We start from the raw sequence: 19,948 nt of genomic DNA on the forward strand, positions 1-19,948 counted from the left end.
GTTGTTGACCCCATATTCATTAAATAACCTGATGTTGATGCTCGATCATCAATACTTCCAGCAAAGTCGGCATCTGAATATCCACCAAGTACAAAGTTTTTAGTCTTTGTGTAAAGAAGACCAAAATCTTTTGTTCCTTGGATATATCGAAGAACTCTTTTGGCTGCATTCTAGTGGCTGTCTCGTGGTTCCTGCATAAAACGTGAAAGAATATTGACTGCATAAGATAGATCAGGGTGAGTGTTGGTTAAATAAATCAAGCTGCCAATCAACTGTCTGTAAGTAGTGTTGTCCACCTTTCCCCCCCTTCAAATTTTGAAAGTTTCAAGTTTTGCTCCATGGGGGTAAGAACGGGCTTGCAATCCTGCATTCCAAATCATTGAAGAACCTCTGCTGCATACTTACTCTGAGAAATGAAAATATGATGTGGACGTTGGAAGACTTCAACTCCAAGATAGTAGTGAAGTAATCCCAAATCTGTCATCTTAAAACCTGCATGTAACTCCTTTTTCACCTGTGCAATATGATCATCATTGTTTCCAGTAATGATCAAATCATCTACATACATAACAAGAATCACCAGATATTTGCCCTGTTGTCACACATACAAAGTATCATCAGATTCACTTTGTTGAAAACCAACTTTCCTAAGATATTCATCCATTCTTGCATACCAAGCTCGAGGAGCTTGTTTTAACCCATATAAAGCCTTGATCAATTTGCAGACTTTATGTTCTTTCCCTGCAATTTCAAAACCTGGTGGTTGTGTCATATACACATCTCCCTGTAAATCCCCGTTGAGAAAAGCACTTTTCACATCCATTTGATGAACTTTCCATCCTTTCTGAGCGGCCAATGCAAGTGTTAATCGGATGGTGTTCCATTTAGCTGTAGGAGCAAAAGTTTCCTCATAATCAATGCCTTCCTACTACGCAAAACCTTTAGCGACAAGTCTTGCTTTATACTTTTCAAGTTTGCCCTTTTGGTTGTACTTAATTCTGTAAACCCATTTGCATCCTATGGGTTTAACATTTTGAGGAAAATCAACAAGTTTCCAAGTGTTGTTATCAATTACTGCTCAATATTTGTCAATCATAACCTGTTGCCATTCTTTATGTTTTACTGCTTCTTTGTATGTGGAAGGTTTAGTAAAATCATGTGATGTCAAGGCAAAATTTCCTTCACTTCTGTGTGACTTTCTTGTGCCTGTTTTATTCTGCTCATCAGGCTTTACATCTTTCAAAAGTTGAACTGCCCATTTTGGTAGTTGATGCTCAGTTGTTTGAGATTCTGAAAAATCACCATCATTGTAAGAGGATTAATATAAACTGATGTTCGTCGATCAGTTGGAGATTCTGGAGGTGGAGAATCACTGTCAGAAGAACTGTTGCTGCTTGGAGATGCGGATGAACTGCTAGAAGATCCAGATGGTGTTGTTGAAGTAGATGGACTGGATGAATCATCTTCAGATGAAGGAAAATCAAGTTCATACCAATTTGGTGAATTTGGTTGACTTTGTGTATTTCCTTGTCTTCGATTGCCTTTAGTTTCTAACTTTTGAAGAAGAATTTCAATTTCTTCAGCACTCTTACTCTCTGTTTCATCAAAATTACATCCCTACTCACAATAAATTTTCCATTGATCAAAAGATGGTACCCTTTCTTCTCATCAGAATAGCCAATCATTGTGCATTTCAAACTTCTTGAGTCAAGCTTAGTTCATTTTTCTTTAGGAACTAAGGCATAACATACTGATCCAAAAACTCTAAGATGTTTAACTCGAGGTTTGAAACCAAACCAAGCTTCATAAGGTGTGATTCCATCTAAAGAAGCAGTTGGAGATCTATTTCTTAAGTAGACAGCTGTATGAATTGCTTCTGCCCAATATGTTGGACTTAACCTTTTAAAAGTTAACATAGATCTCACCATTCCTAACAAGGTGCGATTCATTCTTTCTACTACTCCATTTTGCTATGGAGTGTAAACATTGGTAAGATGTCATTTTATGCCATTATCACTGCAATAAGTTTTGAATTCATTTGAAGTGAATTCGCCCCCATTATCTGTCCTGAGAGTACCTATCTTTTCTTTGACTTCATTTTCAACAAGTTAGCGAAAAATTTTAAACTTTTCAAATGCTTCTAACTTTTGCTTTAAGAAATAAACCCAATTCATTCTACTGAAATCATCAATAAATAGTAAGAAATATTTGCAACCACCAAATGAAGTCTGTAGTGGTCCACAAACATCACTGTGAACTAGTTGTTGCCGCCTGTTTGCACGCCATGAACTTGTTGGAAAGCTTTCTCGACTTTGTTTTCCATAAATGCAAGCTTCACATTTTGCATTTTCCTTTTTGAAAGTGGGAAGTCCGTTAACCATCCCTTGTTTCTGCAATTGAGAAAGACTATCAAAATTTAAATGTCCATATCTTACATGCCATAATCTTATAGGTGAAATTCCTGTAGTCACTGCCCCTGCAAAATCAAAATGCCTTGGAATAATTGTCCCTTTTATCCTTAATAGTTTTCCATCTTCATAACATGTCATCACAGTTTTCAAGCTCTGTTTGACTGAATTAATCTTAACTAGGCCATCTTCCATAATTACCTGATGTCCTGCTTGTCTAATCGTGACTAAAGACAACAAATTTTTCTTAAAGGTTGGTACATACCATACATTTGAAATCATTTTTTCTCCAATGCCAGGGAGAAAAACGTTAACTGCTCCTTTTCCATAAGGAGTATGTTTTGTATCATCTGTAAGAAAAATGGAATTAAGTTGGCAATCTTGAAAATTCCAAAAAAAATCACGTTGACAAGTCATGTGCTGAGTTGCCCTTGAATCCAAGATCCAGACATCTTCATAATCACTTCTAAGATGGGATGAAAGTTGTAACGTCGGCGAGGAAGTAAAAACATATTTTGAGTTATTATCATCTTGATCATTTACAAATTGTGTTGAGTGTTGATGAAACTTGGGAATTTTATTAAGAGAAGTTCGACAATCTTCAGCATAATGTCCAACTTTGTTACATCTTCGACACACAATTTGACTTAAGTCTCTTCCTCTTCCTGAAGATTGTCCTTTGCCTCTGCTTTTGCTTCTATTTTGAGGTTGTCCTCTACCTTGATTATTATTGTCTTGTCCTTGAAAATAGCCTCTTCCTTGATTGTTTCCTCTGCCTTGAAAATTACTCCTGCCTGAACTGTTGCCTCTATTAAAGTTGTTTCCTCTGCTTTGGCTTCAACCTCGACTTTGTACATTATGTGCTGCTTGGTTCTGATTGAAATTCCCTTTGCCTCTGCTTCGAGAACTGTCAGTTGATGATTTACTAGTGTTGGCCTCTGTGAAAAAGACATCTTCACCAACTTTCTTTTTCTTCCCAAAGGTTTTATCATGTTGGGTCAACATTTCGCAGAGCTCATCAAACTTTAGTTTCTCTAACTTACTAGTTAATTGTAGAGTCTCCAAAAAATGTGTGTAGGAAGAAGGAAGTCCAACAATTAAAATTGTGACCATAAAACTATCATCTACTGCTAGAAAACCAGCATTAATGATTTCCTGCCTAATATTCTTAAGTCTTGAGATATATTCAAGAACATCACCTCCTTCAGTCAATTTTTGTTGCAACAATTTTAATTATAGATCGACTTTCTTTGATTTAGGCTGAGTATCGAAGAATTCTTTAAAAGTCCTCAAAGCAGACCATGCATCTGTAGCATTTTCTATATGGACATACATTTCATCATTGACAAAAGATTTAATGAGGGCTAATGCTTTGGCATTATTAACTTCCCATTTTGCTAGTGCAGCTGCATCTGTGGGTTTATTTGACTTAATATCACCATCACATATACCCTGCCACAATTCATTATAAATGAGAGTGCTTTCGATGAGGCGTTGCCATGTTTTATAAGATTTTGTACCTTCAAGTTTGTCGGAATCAGAAAACAAATTAATCAACTTTGACATTGTAGTGTTGAAGCTTCGCACCAAGAATCAGACTCAAAAAAAATATCAAGATGGGCAACACAACACACAACACACTACACAAAAAATGATCTATCGGGGCTTGGCCTTGACCCTCGTATAGTCGTTGAAACAGGAGAAAAATAATTGAGCTTTGCACTTGACTCTAGTCAATTTCTCAAATATTTACAAGGTAACTTTCAAAATTTGACTTTTACAATGATGCTCTTGCAAAACCTGGTAAAAAAAAATGTTACCCCCCCTCAAAGTAAAATTACTTTGAGTTACAATGTGATGAACCCAAATTTAAAATAAATAAATAAAAACTCTTCTTTGATAAATTACCCAACTCAGCTTATTTCTCCATTACAAAAAAAACTTTATAATTCACCTTATCCCTCCATCTTTTATTTAAAACTCCCATTAAAAAACATAAGTGAATTTCACGTGAACTTTAAAGCATACATCATGCTTTTAAAAAACCACATCCTTTGACCATTTAAAATAACTCATGGTGCATGCTTTTAGCAATCCACACTGGATGGCTTCTTGCTGCTGGTTTCACTGCAAAAAAAACAAGTGCATGCTTTTAGCAATCCACGCTGGTTGGCTTGTTTTGTTTATCCATGCAGGCGAACGCTTCGACACTTCTCTCTGGTCGATTGTCTTTTTTGTTTATCCACGCAGGTAATACATCTTCACTAATTCAACTTTAAACTTCCAAATAAAAAATCTTTAAGAGGCTGAATATTTTTTTAGGTTGTCCTCCATGCTGGTAATACAGAGTGCCACACATTTTACCAATTATTTGTCTCAATTGGTAAAAATCCAGTGAGTACAATGGCCATGCTTAGCTCGACAGTCTTCTTGGTATTACTATCGATGATGGTCATTGGTACCATCGTTTATCTCAGATTGTGGACTGTGGAAGCTAATCTTGATCCCACTGATACAAACAAGAATAGACAGGTTTATGTTCGAGCAGTCGCAAAGCGAAGCGTTGGATGAATAGACAGGTTTATGTTCGAGTAGGCATAAAGCGAAGCATTGGATGAAGCAGCTGAATGGAGAAAGAAGTATGACGAAGAGGTGGAGAACTCTAATGAAAGCATGCAAAAGCTTATAGAGGTTACTCAAACCCTAGAAAAGCAAATCAACGGCTGGAGAATCTATCTGGAAACACGTTTAAATGAGTTACAAAAGGAAAACCATGGGATGTTCAAAGATACAACAAAAATGAAGTAAGCAGTGGAATATCAGAAGCTCAAGTGTGAGAAGACAGGAATCAAAGAAGTCTGAAGAAATCAGACGGTCTCATGATGGAAACTGGAGGTTCCGCCAGGCGCAAGGGTCTTCGTCAAAGTCTGAATGCCGACGCTGACACCATCACTCAATAGATGTAAATCCACATCCGTTGCATCACAATAGCCACACAGATTTTGCAGAAAAGTCACACAGAGTTTGCATTTTTTTGTTTTTGTTTTTCTTAATAATAAAAATGATTTTAGAATTTACAAATCTAAAATCAATAATAAAATTTATGTTCCTTTTAAACAAAAAAACTGGACAAATTCCATACCAATCATTCGCTGATGAATTCAATGGAGTTTTCAAAAAACTTGTAGAGCTGGAATCTCCTCCTCACATCCACTGCAGCATTACTGGAGCTCTGATACCACAATAATGGCAGAAGTGTCCTCAGACACGTAATTTTATTAATCAGAAAAAAACAATTACATATTGATTTTGCAAGAGTTTACACCCGAACTACAAAACACTCTTGCAATGAGCTATTTATAAGCTAAAATGTCCTAACTACCTCTAATTATGGATCACTTATTAAATAACAAGTGTCCACTTACAATAAATGCTATTCAAACAACTTGCTAACAAATCTCCAAAAATAAAGCCTAAGATACGACACATTTGTAGAGTCATATCTTGCTACAACAATATACTAATTCTAAATGTCTCCATTAAATAATTAAGTATTATAGAATAATAATTATTAATTTAATATCTTAAATTAATAATTATTTTATTCCAACTTTATAACCTATGATAATATTTTATTTTTGGATCATCTAACAAAAGCTAAAGGAAAGTGGCCACCGAAGCAAGCAAGACCTCGGGATGCAAGTGAGAAGGAAAATGTTGCTCCTTACAACAAGTTTAATGCAGTGGATAAGGGACATGGACCTTAGCCTAGAGAGCAACCTAATAAAGGTGATGGTAGGGGACAGTTGTTGTTATGTGAAAAATTCTCTTCTGCAGACAAAAGGGAACTCCCTAGATCTAGTGGTTTGATCTAGAAACAAAGGGGCAAAAATATCTATGAATTCCTTAGAGAAATTAGCTTATGCAAGAAAAGACCTACCTGGAATCTATAGTAAGACCTTCTCTTATTCTTGCAAGCTCCAACTTTAGCTCCAATCGCTATAAATGGAACCTGCACAATGACCAAAACAAGCAAGAGAACTACAATATCCACATAGCATAAACTAATCACTCTAATAAATGGGCCAAATATGCATTGAATTAGACACAAGTATAGGAAAACATAGTACTTTTTGTATTAATAGATAAAGGAGAGAGTTACAACCATTTATAGATTATTGACCTTGTAGATGTCTCCCCAATTGTCGTGTCCTTCCTTTCCACAAAGAAAACCTTCAACCTCAACCCTAATACATCAATGAATGAAACCTTAAGCTCAAAGTAGCAGTATGAGGGCACTAGTAATCTCTAAAAGCCAACCCACACTCTATGGAAGGCAGTAGATTTATAGGGTAAAATTGGTAGTTTAGGATTTACCAATCTAGGACTTGGATCCACATATGGAGGAGGATAAGATCTAGGGATAAGAGATAAGACCTCAAGGGTAGGAATTTGAGATCTCTATCCAAGGTAAATAGTTAAATCCACCTTAGAAGCTTATGGAAGGAGAAGATTCAGAAATATTTTTTTATTTTCCCGCAATTCTAGAACCATCGCACCTACAGAGTAGAGTAACCTGCACTGGTCAATGCAGGTGCTCAGTTATGCAACTTGCAACAATTGTAGGTGGAATAAAGTGCAGGGTGCGATGGGGCCAAAAACATAATTTTTTAACTGATTGACCCAAAAACTCTGACTTGTTGGATAGATCATGTTCAAGGCTTTGCAAGGGATGATGGAAAAGTGTCAAGGATGTTAATTGATCTAGTTTTCAGTTCATTTGATTGGATGCGACAAAATGACCTATAATAAATTGCCCCCTAAAGTACAATGTCAGAAACAATGGCTAAGGATTGAAGTGCTTTACCTTGTGATAAGTTTGGATCAAGAATAGATTGGTTGAGATCATCATATGTTATAATACATATTATCATCATGATATCATTGTTGTGAGAGGCATACCCATACTCAACATATAGGCCTAAAAATAAACAAGAATAAAAAAGACCCTTTGTCATTGGAACCTGCAAAACAAGATCCACCCATTAAAGCCACACAGGAAGATGTAGAAATGGAAGAAGATGCATGATGCACTAGAGCCCTGTTGTGCTGCACAACAACCCCCCATTTCATAAATTTTTTTCTTTAAAATCATAATATGAAATGGGTCCATTTTTAAAACATAGATGTGTGAATAAATTGGTATTAACTTATTATTAGAAAAACCCTCATCAAAAGGTCCGATTGAAATATGATATCCCTTTTTAAAACAATGAGAAAAAGGCCTTTTTTTAAACAACATAAAGCTTTTATTATTACGATAAAGCGATCACAAGATCGCATATCGCAATAATAAAAGGAACATAAAATAAGGGCCCATTGAATAACTCCGATCCGAAGAGGGAAATCGCTATCGGATATCGGGGAAAGGCAAAGCGCATCATTTATAAGGCATCCCCCATTCCTCCGATGCAATAAAGGCATCGCTATCAACAATCGGAAGTGGTAAGCAACGCGTTAATTATGGCACCTTCAAATCCCCTGATGCGACAAGGCGTATCGCCATCGGCGATCAGCAATTTCGCAATGGCATAAATAAAGTGACCCGAGCCCTGCCCGATTGCGATGCATTAAATCAGGGCGCGTGTTTCTAAACATATTAAAGATTGGCATGCATTGAAACACCTTTGGTGATTGAATGATATTTTGGATTATTATGAAAACTCTCCCTTTCACGACACCAATCATCAAATGCGATTAACCGCCAAAAATATAAGCCACACTTGAATCAATAGACGTTATGATGGATTATTTAAAAGCCTCCTTATCGTGACTGACAGATGAAGCGGCCAATTAATGAAGCAGTTATGCCGAGATTTTCCACTTAGATTCTATCTGCGGCAATTTTTATCACGATCTTTTATTATTCATACCTCTTTCATATTGGCTCTTGCTATCTGTTTCTCTGTATCACGCTGCTTTCCTTCCTTGTGCATAATTCCATCGAAGTTTCAAGTTTTAAGCAAATGGGAAAGAAATCTAAGAGGTCCACTGTGGTAGCGGCCCCTGCAGTTATTATCCAGCTCACCAGTGACCCAGGACCAAGCAAGAAGGGACTAATTTCAGATACTACATGTCTCGGCCTGGGAAATACAAGCTGGCAAAGCATTTATAATCTGATTGAGGCGGAAGAACCAGAGGAAACAGAAGAAGAAGCTACTGCAGACTCAACCAGCAAATCAGAAGCCTCGCTGAAGGATTTGGCCGACTCGTTTTTACACAGGATAGCAGCTCGGGAGAAAATTCTCCCTTACACTGATGTGGTCAGATGGGTGGTCGAACAAATTCCTGTTTCTAATAGGACCTTTTGCACAGTTGATGGAAGAGTGTTCGGTTCATTTCAGCCCGACGACTTGAGGAAAATGTACCATTTTCCCGAGCCGGAAAAGAAGTACAACAAAGCTTTTCTAAAGAAATTCGCAGATGAAAATGTACCATTTTCCCGAGCCGGAAAAGAAGTACAACAAAGCTTTTCTAAAGAAATTCGCAGATGAAAATGAGACGGAATCAGCCCCGATTAGACAGTGGAGACAGAATCCAGCAAAGCACAAACATGAGTCATCGGGTAAGTACTCCGTGGATTCCTTAGCATCTCCTTACTGTTACGCTGGGGAAATGATGTGTAGGATATGGGGAATGCATGATTCTGCAAAATTTGATATTGAAATGGTTCCTTTAATGGAAGCGGCAACTAGTAGTTATATCATGGATTGGGCCAATGTATTGTCTGATAAATTAGCCGCTGCGATTCTTGATTTTAGATTCAATTCACGCAAAACTACCCAGACTATTCCTCCCTTCTATTACAGTGCTTATGTTATGGATATGCTTTGTTTTAATTCCGAATACCCGATACTTGGGTGGAGGTGGACGCCACAGGACCCTAAACCAATTCACATCTACCATCAGATGTTATGGAAGGCACATTACAAAGACCACTTGTATCAAATCTGTAATGGTTTCATGTTGCCTATCTATTATGCTATCTTTGATAAGCCTGCCCCAAGGATTTCTGAGGAGGCTGAAATTGACTTGACTGTTGTGGGGAATTGGTTCGGGGAAGATAAATTCACATATATACGGGTGTTTGGTAGTGCCACAAAACCCCATGTCCTCCCATTATATGTGCCCGATAAACTGTTGGCACGTGAATTAGCTTACCAAATCACAACCGCTGGAACGTCCAAAACTCTTAGGACTTCCAAAAAGCAGCTATGGCCTGTATTCCCTTTAAGATGTGGTGTTTATACCATACTTGATTGGAAACATGCTGAGAAGGAGGCAGGAAAAATAAATATGCTCAATCTTGTGACCATCCCTAGCAGGCAATTCGATCCCCGGAAGGTTGCCTATAATGTGCTTGAACAGGCCAAACTTACTAAGTTTGACCATGAAAAAGATCAATTTGATGATTTATTTTCTTCAGCAGAATCTTTGTCTCAGGTTAAAACACTGGCCAGGATGAAATATAATGATGAAGGACTGGTAGAATTCAATAGGCTCAGAGAACAGAGGTTGCAAACTCTGCCTCTGGACTTGTTGGCCACTACACCAACAACTAAGTCAAGCGAGCCTGGGCAGAAGAGTATTGACGAGTCTCCCGCTACAGAGAAAATTCCCGAAAAGGAAACAGAGCAGGAGAAAGGAAAAGAGCAGGAAACAGAGCAAGAAAAAGGAAAGAAGCATGACAGTGAAGTTATTGATTTAGAGACTCAAATTGATCCCAAACTCCTCCAAGAGTGGCAGCAATTTGACTCTATTATTAATAATCCCGAGACTCCACCAGGATTCGGCATGCCCCAAGTGACAGTCAGTCAAGAAACAACCACAACTACGGTTCCGATGGAAGGAACCAGCGGCCTACCCAGTAGTAAGGATGCAAAAATAATCCCTAGAGATCCATCCGATCAAATTGTTTTACAGGTAGAAGACATACCACCACTAGACGTCTTTTACAGTCCTAAACACAGGGCTGTGGTGAAAAGACAGAGGAAAAGGAGGAGACTTGATCAATCTTCCCTTTTGCCAGATCAAACAGAGATGGCTAATGTGGTGTGGAAGGAGGAACTGAACCCTTCTGATGACCTTACGAAACTCTCCCAGTATGCCAGAGCATATTCGGAAGCCACCATGGATAAAGCTTCAGAAGTGAGCAGTCTCCTTAAAGAAAAAGATCAAATGATTGATTCATTGCAGTCACAGGTGTCAGAAGCACAGCGGAAGATAGAACAATTGGAACAACAACTATTAACACAGCGACAGACAAACAGCCAATTAAATGAGCAATTACACAAAGAGAAACAGAGAATAGATTCAAGTGCAGTGCAGAAACAGAAAGAACTGTCTGAAGCAGTGGCCAAATTAAAGGCGATGAACGAACAAATGAGCAAGACTAAGGATGAGCAAATTGCTCAACTGTCACAAGAAGTGGAAAAGTTCAGGAGCCTTCCTCAAATAGCAGAGTTTAGAACAGAAGCTCTACAAATCAATAAGGCATTGATTACACAACTTAAACTACTATGTCATAAAATTTCTTTGGCCGAACCTCTTTGTGAAATTACTACATCTATAGTTGATAAATCAGTGGAAGCTAGACAGGATTTAGAACAGGCCGATGAGACCTTAACCAATTTTCTCGCTTGGCAAGACTCCCTTGAAGGACAGGCTTCGGATCTGCCCAAAATTATTGAAGCACACAAAGACATCCTGTTCCTAGAATGGCAGACCCAATTAATGAAGGCAGAACGAGAAACCTCAAGATGTCGGTTATCTACTAGCAATTTAATTGAATTTGTCAACGACACTCTTTATCTATCTAATATGATTTCACAGTGTAATCCAGGAAAATTAACATCGGCCAACGCCTTGGAACAAACATGCAATCAGGAGTTGGAAAAGAAAGGAAGATTAATCGCTGGCATCCAAAGTTTAACTTGGGATACCTTTTGGTTTTTCTTAATCAAGCCATACAGTCAGAGGGCTGCGCTCAAATGTTTAACTGATGCTATCAGTTGCATGATCCCCGAGATCCAAGATGCCACATATTCAGCTCAACTGAATTCTCACCTAAGCCGCCCCCCAGAGTTGCAACCGATGTTAGATATCTGCCAGCTCAAGCCGAAGGGAGATCATTCGAAGCAATGAATCATGCTGCCGACTGAAGACAAGCTGATTTTGAGGAGATATTCATAGCATAGTTGTACCAATTAATTAGCACTTTTATTTTGTAATTAGTTAGCTTAATTAGTATTTATAGGCCCTTTCATGCATTTGGAAAGGGTCCTCAGTTTTTGTATAAACTCAAATCAAGAAGTCACACTATTGTGCTTCTGAGCTATTTTTTATAAATACCGGGCCAGTATTCTGAATTTTGACAAAGAAAGCTTTGATGATCTATGCACTATTGCCTTTTATGGAAGTGTTTCTAAGTTGGAAAAAGGAACGTGAATGCGATTGATATCGGGAGTGACTCGAATAAACATATGGTACTATTATCTATGCTTTTCTGTCATTTTTATGTGAATCTGCATTCGTTTAAATATTGCTATCATTGAATATATATATGTGCTTTAACAGCAAGCCTTGTACTTGTCACTATTGAATGTCTGAGGACTGTTATTCTTTCACTCATATCTATATCTATGATATAAATGAGAAATAGTGTAATAATGTTTACTTGATTGCTTTGTTCAACTATTTGGGCTTAGTAATTATCATATGAATAAACATCTTTGCTTACCAACAAGAGTCATCTATATGCCTGTTTTTAAATGAAGACCATCCAAAGTTACACTAAAAGCAGCAATTTCCCGGGATAGAATAGTTGTTTACATTTTACTTTTAGATTAGATCATTCATCCATTATCATTAGATATTAAAAAATCAATCATTTATCCATCCCATTTACCAATCATTGGGAAACTGGTCCCATTATATCCAGTCGGAGCCACCACACCAAACGGAAAAGGAGTTGCCTTTAAGGTCCGGACCGGGTGGTTATCCCCGATGTTGATGCAGCGATTTTCGAGGCATCAACAAGCCCTCAAATCCAAAAGACCCAAGGGACGTGGAGTTACACAACATTAATCTTCAAACCCTAGTAGAAGAATAGAAAATCAAAGATCAAATGACTATTCCAAAGGAGCAAGTCCAAATAATTACTCAAGACTATCTCAAACACCAATTCCTAACCTTATGCCATGTTGAGCACTAAGGTAAGATCCCCTCCAAAGATTTTTTTCTTTCTTCTTATGGAGTAAAAATAAATGCTCCCAAAGACAAGCTAAGTCTTCCAAACGAACTAGAAAGGAGAGGCGGAGAAAACAATAGTTAATTATTGGAAGATCTGGGAGATTATTTGGTAAACACATGAAGGGTCTTGCCTATGAATGCAATCTTCACCCCTCTTCTCAATGCTCACCATGAAAGTCATATCATGGAACGCAATGGGTCTCGATGGTGAATCAAAGCAAAGCCTCCTTAAAAATAAGTTGCTATAGGAAAATCTAGACATATTACTATTATAGGAAACAACATGTTCCTCAGAATCTCTCAAAAAAATATTAAAATTGATTTGGAAAACAATGACCACATAGCTCAAGATGCTTCTGGAGCATCCAAAGGACTAGCTATCATATGGAATCGCTTATCAGTCTCTCTACGAGACTATTTCTCTTTTCCAAAATTTCTAATAGTTATTTTTCAACTGATAGGTTCAACAGAAATAGGTTTCATCTAAAATGTATATGGGCCCAACATACCTATTGACAATCAACTCTTCATTTAGAACCTCCATAAAGTCTCCAAGTTTACAAGGGCAAGCTTCTAGATTTTAGGAGGAGACTTCAACTTTATAAAAAATCTCCATGAAAAGAAAGGTGGCATTAGAAGACTTGAGGAAGAAAGCTCATTGCTTGTTGATTCTATCAATGCTTCCAATCTCATTGACCTTGACACCTGCTATGGTCTCTTCACTTGGAACAACCAACGAGGGGGCCCTTCACAGGTTGCTTCATGAAGCAATCACATAATCACTTCCAATCCATTCTCACAGAAATAGTGTAACAACTCTTTTTCTAATCGTCTCGTAAATGTCCTTATGAATTGTAACTTATGTAATAATACGGAAAATGTAATATATGGATGAGATGGATTAGTGGACATGGACTCATATATTTAGGAGGAGGAATTGCTTGTGCGGTGTTTTAAACCCAAACACAACCTACTTCATTTATTTACCTACCCAGCTCCCAAGAAAATTAAATGATTTGTTGGAGTAGATATTGAAGTTGAGTGTGGGCATCCTGCGACAAAGGATGTTCCCATACTATCCTTAATCTTGTGGGACGTGTTGATGAAGTCAATACACAAGAGAGCGACATGAATAAGGGGGAGCAGGGAAGGGGTGGATGGCGATTATTAGAAAATAAAGGAAACGAGCTAGTATGGGAGGGGAGTGATTGGGTAGAAGGAGAATTGATGATTGTTTAGTTTTCCTCACGACATGAGGGGAAGTTGGGCCATTGCTTGAGGAATCCCGATGGAGAAAAGTGAGGCTTATGTGTAGAAGTAAGAGGGTTCTGAAGGAGCACATTGCAGCCAAAAAAAAAAAGGGGTGTAGAAGTAAGAGGGTTCTAAAGGAGCACATTGCAGAAAAAATAAAAAAATAAAATAAAATAATAAAAATAAAAAAATAAAAATAAATCTTGGAGAATGGGACATTGCTTCCACTATTCTAGTGATACCTTATCTTCCTACTAGCGTTAATATGACCAAGAGAGTTCATGGAAATATTGATTCACTTGGGTGATTGCCTTGGGGATGAGAAAACACCCTCTAGAGTGAGATTAGGCTCCTGGAATGAGAGAACCATCCCTAAGTCTTGGTTGGGTTTTGTGATTGTTTTCCTTAGAGATACATTATGGTATTTATTGCCTAGGAGTAGTGAATAAACCACCTGAGAAGTGAACTCCTCCTATTGGCTACTTGTTTGACTAATTAATGGTGTGAATACCCCTGAGCACTTACCTCCTCATACTCTGAATTTTGCTTGGGGGTGGTTAGTTACAAGAAATATTGTTGCACAATTGGCCTCTGGTTGGATGGAAAGTTGAAGTCCCTCCTCTAGTTGCAATCCATTTGAAAACTGATAAGATAAGTGTTTAATATTGTATATATTTGTAGCAGGGATGACTAATGAGTATTCCTATAATATCTAAGTAAGAATGTTTGGTTTATTATATAGCCATGGTGGACCAACTATCTAGCGTATTTATGGTGAATATAAGTTGCCTGAGTTGTGTCATTGTAGCCTTATTAATTCATTGCAAGAGCTATGATGTTTTTATGCCTAGTGGCCTTAAAGCAACTAGAAACTCTCGTTATTTTATGCACTTTAAGTCATCTCCTGTTGTTATGAGATTGGGAAACTACCTATTATAACCATGCTTGTGTGTTGTCTCTTAAGTGGTCCAACTTATATGTTGTGTGAGTGGATTTGCTCCAATGAAATAAATGTTGATATTTGTAACACCCCACTCCACATTTACCCACTTTCACCTACTTTCCATGGTAAATATGAGTTGAGAGTTACTATGCATGACCCAACTTCCAAGATGAAATTATGGTGTCCACTTGTCCAAAACTTACTGCAAACACTCAGAGAAACATGATCACACAACCATCAGAGTATCTTTCCTTGGTAATCAGTTTCCCTAAGTCTAGACCACTTCTTGACCCAAATTTAAATCTCAACCACATGCATGCATACCTATGAGTGTGCCCAGAGGCTTCCAGCCTCACGTACAACCCATCCTCAGTGAGACTATGGTTGAAATTTCCCAGTTCAGACAGAGTGGGCAAGGACTTTGTCCTAAAGATTTATGGCCAACCTTCAGGCGAACTAACCAGAACTACCTAGAACTTTGTCAACAAGACTCCTGAGTCTTCATTCTCTATTGCCAAGTTTTGATCTTGCTTATGCTTGCCTGGTACAAGTTATTCATTTTTACAAACATATTGTCATCAAGATGCCTATAGGTTTGAATTCATAGTTTTTTCACTATTTCATTAGTTTCACAAGATGATCATCAAGAAGGTTTGTTTCCTTCTCATACTAGCTGCAATAACTCACAGGTTAGCACATGCATCCATATAAAATATCCATAAGCATGTCAACCATGAGCGAGATCAATAACAAAAGCACTTCATATAACAAGAAATATATCATGCTTGTATCATACACTTAACCAAAATGAAGCCATGACAAACCAGTCACATAATCAACACATTGAACCAAAACTTGTGCTTATTGATCTTCATTAAAGAATGACGCATAATAGCATATGCATAGTATCAATCAAGTCAGGGACTTTCATGTACCACCCAACCATAGATTGGGTTGAAACAATTTTCTTTTTTTCAACCAATCATCCATGTGCCATATTCCAAGCCTTAATGTGGGATTACATGGGATAAACCAAAACATAACCAAATGGGGAGTCCAGAGGAAACTCACCTCCATCCTCAAGCCACAATGATTTCACCTAAATCGGTCCATAAATCACCAAAACCAATACAATCTAGGATGCCTCAAAATTTCTTCACTATACCCAGAGGAGTTTTCTTGTCTCCACCCACCTATCAAGGGCTCACCCAGCGAAAACCATCTCCACCCTCAACCCTTGGGATTTCCCTAATACCAGCTCAACTAGGATCCAAAATCTATCGGCAATCCAAAGCTCAACCAAATAGGGAACCCACTACATCATGGCTATCCAGGAAATGACATAAGGCAAGGTTGTACATGACTGTCAATCCGGGAAAATCTCCATGCCAATGACAACAAAATGACAATGCATGGACCATACATCCAAAACCCAAAATGAAAATCAAACATGCACACTGTTACCTGCAAAATCCAACTGCTAGCTGCCCCTTTTCTCTGTTCTTTTCTCCCCTTGCTTACTATTGTTCAAGTCTTATTCTTGGCTGCCACTTGATATCCTCTTCTAATGATTGCTTTCCTTGCTTGTGTCCAAGTCAGGGAAAATTTTAAGAAACCCCCTAAATTTATATGTATAATAAATGGGCGAATCCCCATGATATATAGGAAAAATGGAAGGCGATTTTATCAATAATATAATATGTAGATATAATTTTTTGGGTGAATCTCTCACCAGGTTATATTATCTTGTAAAATCATTGCGAACCTTTCATTGAATTATAAAATCTTGTAAGATCTTGGCGAATCTTTCACTGAATAAAGTTTTTGTGAATCTTTCACTAAGTTATAAAACATTGTGAAGTCTTGGCGATTTTTTTGATAAAGTATAAAACCATATATAATAATAGGAAAGAATATTCATTAATCTGTAATATACTAACTTACATGTTTGGAAAAAGAAACATAATTTGTTCTTCCTAAGGTGGGCGAGTTGTTTCTTTTGAGTTAATTATAGTAAACATGCTATCAAATGTGTTTGTATAAGCTTGGGATTCGAACATGGGTCTCAACTGTAACTGTAATAGAGTTGAAGATGGGTCTCAATCACAAGATATTTGGGAAATTTTACCTCACCCATCATCATACCCAGAACATTTGTGTTTTGGGTAATTCTCCACAACATTTTCTAAAATAAAATTAAACAAGTAATTTTTTACTATGAATATTTGACTCTTCGAAAATGGGCTTACACGTTGCACACCTACTGATAGATACCATTAAAAGTACGCTAAAGTTGGAAAATATTATAAAATGCGGAAAATTTTGATTCACAGCACAACCTTACATCCATAAAGAATATATTTAATATTCATCAATAACACCCACATCACTCATCACTAGAAAATGTGAAGGCAAATGGTATATAAATAAATTAGAAAACTGCTCAAAAAAAGCCCTAATGATGGTCCACTATAATCTTAATTTTGCAGCTTTATAGTTGTTCCCGATTACAAGTACTATATAACACAATTAAATTAAATAAATTATATCCTAAATATTAGCCAATGATGATGCTAATATGCTTCTCCATTGAGCTTTGAAAAAGATATGAAGGTGAATTGTACACTATGTTGCCTGGTATACACACGTACCATAACCAGCAACACAAGAAAATGTGAATCAATTCATTATATTGAAGTTCTTGCCAATGGAAATGACATATAATTCTTTACCAATGCAATGAAGCATGGCTTAAAAATGAAATATACCAATGCAAGATCAATCCCAATGTAGGATCCCATTGAAAGTGAAGTGTTTTTTGTTTTTCAGCTTACAAATTGGAAGGTTCCCTAGTAATTGGCAGAGAATTGAACCTCGACTAGGAAGTGCCCTTACCAAGTTAAAATGAAAGTTCTCAATGTAAGTGAAGTGCTTGTTGCTTTTTAACTTACAAATTGGATCCCTCTCGGCTCATATTAGATCCGTATTTAAGATGGATCTATGCTGGTTGTATACCATTCTTTCTCGCTGGCACACAACCTGCAAGTAGCTTTAAACCTTCTCCACTGAGAGTAGAAAGGTTATTGAGCATAGAGGATTATAATACTTCATGTCCTTTACCAAACAAAAAATTCAATCCTGATTTGTTTTAATTAATTATATCATACTAATTTCTTTCATATGACCGAATAAGCAATTGGAAAATAAAGAAATGCGAAGTTGAAACTCAATTTGAAATATAAAACACTATAGCAATCACATTATTATAATATTTGAATTTTTAGTATATGAGTATGATTTTATAAAAAAATACCATGTAATTTGTCCATAAAATGTTACACTTAACACTCGCTCAATGGCAACATGCATCTAATATTAATTTGACCTTATTCAACGCCTGCCTTTTAGGGCCACGTTCGTTTAATAGATAATACTAATAAAATTAATATAAGTTAACCTTATTCAACTCCTTGGGTTTTAGGGTCACATTCATTGAATAGATAATACTAAGAAAAGTAATATATTATGAGTGCACTTCAAATCTATAATTCATTCCTGCAACATTATGGTTGTAGATAGTTGTTCTGCACCATCCACTCAAAACAACAATCGTTTAGAACGTTACATTTTCAATTTCTAGTAACCCCATCCAAATGTAGCAAATCCATACACTTGTAGTTGCACCTTACTGAACCTCTAGTAATCTAACATTGATACACCTTGATATTCACATTCATTTGTCCACTCTCCTTTTTCTCATAGAGATTAAAAAATAAAATATCCAATCAATTTGATTTATCAGAAATTAGGGAAAGTTAAACAACTCCATCCACCAAACTTTGAATTTTGTTGTTATTTGTACAACAACAGTGAGGTAAACCACATAGCCCTCCCTTTTGAATATGAAAATTGCATACATTTAATTAGATAAAAAAAAGTACAATGGCCTTAAGGCCACCCTTTAGATCAATTTCTTGAAAAGCAATAAACAAGGAAGTCATTTCCCAGAAAGCAACCAACCTGGAAGTCAGATACCAACATAGATCTGGACAACCAAACCAAACCAGTAACAACAAGGAAGTCAGATACCAACATAGAGCTAGACAATGACACCAACAAGGCATGGTGTTCCTGGGTTGAGAATTTGAGATCTTACCAACATACATGAGGGGGCCTGTGGGGCTTGTGAGGCTTTCCGAAATTTGGCCTCTGTATTTATAGACATAGGCAATAATTTTCTAAGCAGACATGTTGGAAGTGGAATCAATATAGAGACGACAGTAATTCACATCAACTACGGTGGTTGTTAAGCCATTATTGTTAAATTTTCCATATTGTCAAGATGTTTCTTTGAAACTATGAAAATGGGCCAAGGAGGTGTGAAAATTGTCAAATTTGATGGGTAACTATGTTTTGAAATTCCAACCTTGCTTCCCTCTTATGCCATTATCTCCAATCATAATTTTCATCTTGAATGTTGCGGAATTGCCATCACTCCATCTAGGCTCACCTTGGAAGTTTTGACTGGACAATCTATTGATCTTGGGATTGAGCCTGATACTGTTCGTGTTCTTGTTAAAACACAAGAAAATACATATGATGCATAATAATGGGAAACATAAGACAATACATATTTTAGGTGGAAAATTGTAGTATTTTAGAGTTTTATATGTGTTTATTGTGAAATGTTGGATAAAGAAAAGTATGAAGAATGTAGTTCTATTATGGATAGGAATTCCATATGGTCATGCCATTTATGGAAGTAACTCTTTAAATATATATGATGAAGAATCTAAATATCACATACATAGTTATATAATGTAATATGGCCTGGTGTATACTTGGGGATTAAGTGGAATACAAATTCATCATATCAATATGGTTAAGAGTCGGATGCTCGATTGTTCTATTGGCCTTGCTTCTTAATCACAATTTAAATGCAATATGAATGACTTGATAGAGTTTGAATGTTATGGTGTTCTGAGAATAATGACTTTTGGTATTAATGCTTTAGGCATGTATATAGACAGGTGGT

General features: G+C 36.9%; 1 pseudogene; it reads left to right on the forward strand.

Annotated features, from left to right (window-relative positions):
• Positions 1 to 4,811: 4,811 nt before the first annotated feature.
• On the forward strand, positions 4,812 to 5,270 carry LOC149230024 (uncharacterized; annotated as a pseudogene).
• The last annotated feature ends 14,678 nt before the right edge of the window (positions 5,271 to 19,948 follow it).

The sequence above is a fragment of the Pinus tabuliformis genome, chromosome J, assembly GCF_031772625.1.
Source record: "Pinus tabuliformis cultivar Carrire ecotype Pingquan chromosome J, CPIR1, whole genome shotgun sequence".
Classification (NCBI taxonomy): domain Eukaryota; kingdom Viridiplantae; phylum Streptophyta; class Pinopsida; order Pinales; family Pinaceae; genus Pinus; species Pinus tabuliformis.